Source organism: Nematolebias whitei, chromosome 5 (assembly GCF_014905685.2).
Source record: "Nematolebias whitei isolate Nwh7 chromosome 5, NemWhi1, whole genome shotgun sequence".
Lineage (NCBI taxonomy): Eukaryota > Metazoa > Chordata > Actinopteri > Cyprinodontiformes > Rivulidae > Nematolebias > Nematolebias whitei.
In genome coordinates this window covers 2,408,654-2,414,818 of record NC_056502.1, presented here as the reverse complement: position 1 = coordinate 2,414,818, position 6,165 = coordinate 2,408,654, and positions in this window count along the sequence as shown.

Below are 6,165 nucleotides of genomic sequence, written 5' to 3'. Positions count from 1 at the left end.
ACATGTAAGCACCAGTATAGTTAACTGGTATATTTACATGTAAGCACCAGTATAGTTAACTGGTATATTTACATGTAAGCACCAGTATAGTTAACTGGTATATTTCTGTATAACATTGTGTATTTGTTTCTCATGCAACCAGTCACTCTTTCCACATGAATTCTAAGGTGTGCTCGTGTGTGTTCAACATCCTTAGCATCAAGTTCACATCTCCATTTAGTGAATAATGGGATTTGAACCTCAGCACATCATTCATTTATACTTTTGTTGGATGTAACTGGGACCCTGTGTACACAGTTTTGTTCCACCTCATGTACAACATGCCATGTGAATGCCAATAAAGACTCTTGACCTTGACTTCCACACTGTCTTTAATATCAAAGCCTCTGTGAGCTAACACAACGTCCCCGGGTAATAATCTGGAGAGAAGGCTTTCTGTTATGAGCTTGTCTGATGGACGTCCATCCCTTGGAAAGAAAAGAAAGACACAGGTATTAGACAGAGTTTGATGTGACACCTTAAAAACATGGCAAAGATGCTGAACAGATGCATTAGTGTTAGTAGAACCATTTGAAATTGTGAGGGTTTTTTATTGCTGGGAGAAAATGCCTAACAGTTAAACAATGACAACAAGATGGCAAAGCAATAAAGTCATGTATAATATTTAATACTATAAAAATTATTTGTCCAGCTGTTTTTTATTCAGCTCTGACCTGAGCTCCCTTTTCTCCTGTAACAAATGGTTTATTTCTGCTCTTTTTTTGTTCACACATTGTATTTGTACCTTTTTGCTGCTGGTTCATGTCCATCATCTGCAGCCTCACTGAGCTCCTCTCCTGGAGTTTCATCCACTTCATCAGAAGGTTTGTCTTGAAGAGGACATATCAGAACACACAGCAGTGCTACTACAGTAAAAGTGGCAACACTAGAAACTTTAAACAGTTTATTTCACAATAACACAGATGTCCACTCTGTCTAAAATCAGACTAAGTTACATGCAAAATATAAACCAGACCTAAACCAGGTTGACCCACTTCTATGAACATGAACTAAACATGAGAACACGCCGACAAAATCATGGCACAAATTTATGGCACAACACCAACAAACTGAATTTAGACACTCACCAGAATGTCTGGAACAAACTAGCAGGTCTATTGGGACGCTGGAGAAAGTTATCAGGACGTCTCACGTCTCCTTTTTGTTACGTCCTACACATGAGCTCCTCACGTTGTTTCCTGGTGGAGAATCTATAAAGAAGTCTGTTTTCGATCTTTTTACAATTCCAGTCGTGTGACCGGACATTACATCCAATAACGCAGCAATTTCGGACCATCGCTAAACTGTTTTAACCTACTTAGATAAAAAAAATAAAAAAAAGTCAGTGAGAAAGCTTCCTTTTGACAGTTAATATGTAGGGCAATAAAAATGGCGGATGCGGCCCAATTCTATCACATCAGCCGCCGCGCCGCGGACAAGTGACGTCACGCTCTAAACTAAAGCTTTATAGACATATTAGCTATGTTTACATGCACAAAATTCTTTGTTCGGATTGAAATTATTCAGATTAAATAATCCGAATGTATTGTGTACATGGGCATAAACAATCTTATCACTTTGAGCGTTTACATGCAGCAGGCTTTTATTCTGAATAGAAGTACTGACATGCGCAGAGTGGTAAACTCTCCTTAAAAAACCACACACAAAAAAATTAAATCTGTATGCCTATTTTATAACTGTCTATTGTTGTCGTTATCCATTGTTGTCATCACTCTTTGTTAACAAATCAGGTCTCACTTGTAAATGAGTCCCCGAGGTACAATGGGATTAACTTGTCTACATAAAGGTTTAATTAATTGAAGAAAAGAAAAAAACACAGAAGAAGTTCTACTTCTGTGATGAACATAAGTATATCTGAACACACAAAATGAACCCGCACCAGGTTTTAATAATGGAGATGTTATTGCACTCACTGATTGAACTACCGGTAAAATAGATAATTTTGAGCTCTTTCAAAGTTTCTAGTAGAAATGTATCGCTCACTGACCTGTATTGCTTCCCCAACATATTAGCATCTAGCCAGGCGGAAATACATGAGGTAGACATAGGTCGCACATGCACAGTCAGGTCATTTTCTTTAGTTGAATAAAATTATCAGATTAAGTGTTTACATATACACCATTCAGTTTATGAATCGAATAAACCACCCATCTCATTCGGATTATAATTCATTCGGATAGAGTTGAATCAGTTCAAAATTATCCGAATGGGGTGTTTACATGACATTTTTATTCCGAACGGCCGATTACTTATGTCCATGTAAACACAGCTATGGAGTTGGTGGTGGGGTGGTGCTGATCAGGACCTGTGAGTTTGGTGCTTGAACGACCTCGCTAAGGTAGTTAACGAGTGGTGTGTTTTCTCAGGTCGTTTTCATACCTGATAGTCCGGTAGACTCGGTTCGGGACCAATATTCACGACCTTTTGTTTACATTTGAGCTGGTGCGTTTGCATTCACACTCCACTGTGCAGTCGAGTCAACCTGTTGAACCAACCTGTTCTCCCGCTCGCCTGTGGGGGCGCTGCAACAAGAACTATTGAAAGAAATGACACAAAACCTCTGAAGACACGTCTTCTTCTTCTGTAAATAAAAATGAAGTGGCATCAAGTTTTAGCAGATTTAGGATTTATATTTTGTCATTTTTCAAAAATGGACTTAGCATGAGCAGAAGATGAGACAGAAGACCATGGAGAATATTGTTTTCCACACAAGGCAGCTGACGGCTCCATATAAGGTCAGAGAAATGCGTGTTTGTTTACCCTGCGGAGCGGGGTCCGGTCTGTTTACATTCACACTGTACTCGAACAGTGCTAGAGTTCGCTTCTACTGGACCGAGACCTAGGTTTTAGCCCGGGCCCGAGTTCGCCTTTTTGTTCCATGACAGAGTTCAATGGTGCATTCACACCTCCCTTAATGATCCGGACTTTCTAGGAAAATGAGCTAGAGTTCGATTAAAGCGGACTAAACAGGGCTGGTGTGAATGCACCCTCAGTATCAATTACCCATAAATTCTTGGGACAAAGTGGAAGGGACACAAAACTCACAGAACGCAGTCAGGGGGTCGTGCTGATCAGGACCTGTGAGTTTGGTGCACAAAAAACTTTGCTTAGTGTGTCAAGCGCACCCCATTTTGGCAGAAGAACAAATTACCCATAAATCCTAGGGACAAAGCAGGAAGGACACAAAACTCACAAAACACGGTCAGGGGGTCGTGGAGAATAGGACCTGTGAGTTTGGTGTGTCAACGACCTCGCTTAAGGGGTCAACGAGCGTCCCATCTAACTAGGAGAAAAATTACCCACAAGTCCCCAGTTTTTGGGTGTAGAGACCCCAAAAATTAAGCTGGGGCTACTGGGGGGACCCCAAATACAAATCTGGTGTCAAATTGGACCCATCAGTTTTAGAAAAAAAATGGGTCTGAAAAGTCAGCCAAAAGATAGTCTAAGTGTCTAAGAACGACAGACCACTTTGAATGAAAAATTGGGCTTCTGGGGGACATTTTTTTTCCACTGTGCCCAGACTCACCATCTTCGGAAATATTGTTGAAGGGCCTCTGACGGACACGTACGCGTTGGTCCCGTTCCGATCTGACCCCATTTAGGGTGTTAAATGAAGGGGGGTTTACCCCGTTTTCATCCAAAATACAATTACCCATAAAACCTAGTGTGAAAGGTGCAGGGACACAAAACTTTCTGTGCTAGGTTGTGGCCTCAAGCTGATGACACTCTGTGAGTTCCGTGACCCTACGACTCCGTTTGGGGGGGAACCCAGACACCCATTTTTTTCAAATTACAAGTACCCATAATTCATAGCGTGAATGGTTGAGGGACACCAAACTCACAGATCATGGTCAGGTGGTCGTGCTGATCAGGATCTGTGAGTTTTGTGGACGAATGACGTCACTTAGATAGCTAAATAGCGCCCTGTTTTCTCAACACCAATTACCCATAAATCCCAAGGACAATGCAGGACAGACCCCAAACTCACAGAACGCGGTCAGGTGGTCATGCTGATCAGGACCTGTGAGCTTGGTGCACAAAAATCTTTGCTTAGCGGGTCAATCACACCCATTTTGGCAGAAGAACCAATTACCCATAAATCCTAGGAACAATGCAGGATGGACACTAAACTCACAGAATCCGGTCGGGGGGGTCATGTTGATCAGGACCTGTGAGCTTGAGCTCTTTGGAAGGTTCCTAAGGGGGTCAACAGGCCCTCTAAAGTCAAAAGGTCAAAAGGTCATGCCTTTACTAATACAAGTGATGAATGGCCCATAATTCATAGAAGAAAAGAGCTAGGGACACAACATTTTCAGTGTTCTGTGTGGACTCTCAGCTGATGACATCCTGAAAAATTGAAGTAGCTGGCTTATTTTTGAAGGAAGTTATAAACATTTTTATACTTAGGCCTTTGTTTTCTCTTTGAGGCTGCTCATAGAGGTTGGACAAGTGCATTTTGGGTCACAGCTTTGCGTAGGAAGGACCTAGAAAGATGAGCCAGATACCGTTGGAAAGATCTGATCACGGCAAATTCAGAAAGACCTGTCTGACCTCTGTAGATGCTTGCTACAACCTGCAAAACGCCCAGAAGTGAAAAAACTTGCGGGGCCTCTAGCGCCCGTTTCCGTGCACGTACGTGCACGAAAATTTGCACACCCCTTTCCACATACTTGCTTTACATGTGTACAAAGTTTGAAGTGGTTGGCTTATTCCTAAAGGAAGTTATGCAATTTTTTTACACTTAGGCCTCGCGTCTATGTTTGAGGCCTTCTCCTAGAGATAAGATGAGTGCATTTTGGGTCACAGCTTTGCGTAAGAAGGCCCTAGAAAGATGGACCAGATACTGTTGGAAAGATCTGATCACAGCAAATTCAGAATGACCTGTTTGACCTCTGTGTGTGCTTTCTTCTACCTGCAAAATGCCTGGAAGTGGAAATAATTGTGGGGCCTCTAGCGCATGTTTCCGTGCACGTACATGCACAAAGCTTTGCATACCCCTTTCCAGCTACTGGCTTTACATGTGCACAAAGTTTGACATGGTTGGCTTTTTCCTGAAGGAAATTGCAATCTTTTTTTGACCGCTCGGACGGATGGATGGACAGGTGCGTTTCTGCTTGTAGCTTGGCGTCAGAAGATCGGATCAGGTTTAGCCTGGTACAGTTGTAAAGAGCTGGGCGATACGAATCCAACGAGCTCTCTCTCGTCTCACTGCGCACTTCCTACGCAACACACGACGCAAAAGAGTGCGTTACTCACTGACCCTTAAGTTTAACATAGCTGAACCTGACTCTCATACAAGACGCTGTGCTGGTCTGAGTGGCCCCCACCCACCTGTTGTGGCCTCCGCTGTAAGTAGATCAAAGGATATCCTGATGCATGCTCAATAATCCAGGTAGAAAAATCCAAAAAAGTTCAATCTGGTCCTCTGGACATTCAAAAAAAAAAAGCAAAACAAAGCAAAAAAAAATCTAGAAACGTTTCGTCTCTCATCCAAGAGACTTCCTCAGTCTGAGGTGCTGTATTCAGCTCAGTCTCTTAAATAGCACCTTCTTAGAGTGGATCAACCAGTTTTGCTGCTGACAACCAAAATCAGCTGATCACATGCTCAAGAAGGACCATCAGCCTAACAATGGATCATTAGCACACTGATGGCTGTTTACTACTCACAGAGGGCTGAGTGATACTAGCAATCACAGCATTCTAAGAGGGGGACAGTTGAACCCGGAGGCCTCCACCCCTGTTTAATGATGGACGGTTTCTTTTCACAAAGTTTCCTGCATTCAGTGATGGTTCTAGGGGGTGGCACATGGTGGCAGCTGCCGCTATAGAACATGTTTTTCCACCATATTTATAGGCTATTTATATGATTTTATACATTTTGGTCCATGCTGTAAGTCACATCTACACAGACCTTCAGTCTGAACTGAATTCACCTCCTGGGCTGGAAACTTTTGCACAGTTTCTAAACCTCCTGACCACTGGCGCAGTTCTGACCTGAAGCACAACTTCAGTCAGTCCTCACAGACTCAGAAAAGAAGACAAATCTGTAAAAATAAAATACATACATACCTTTTTTCATTTACCCTTCGTTTATACAGTTTGTTT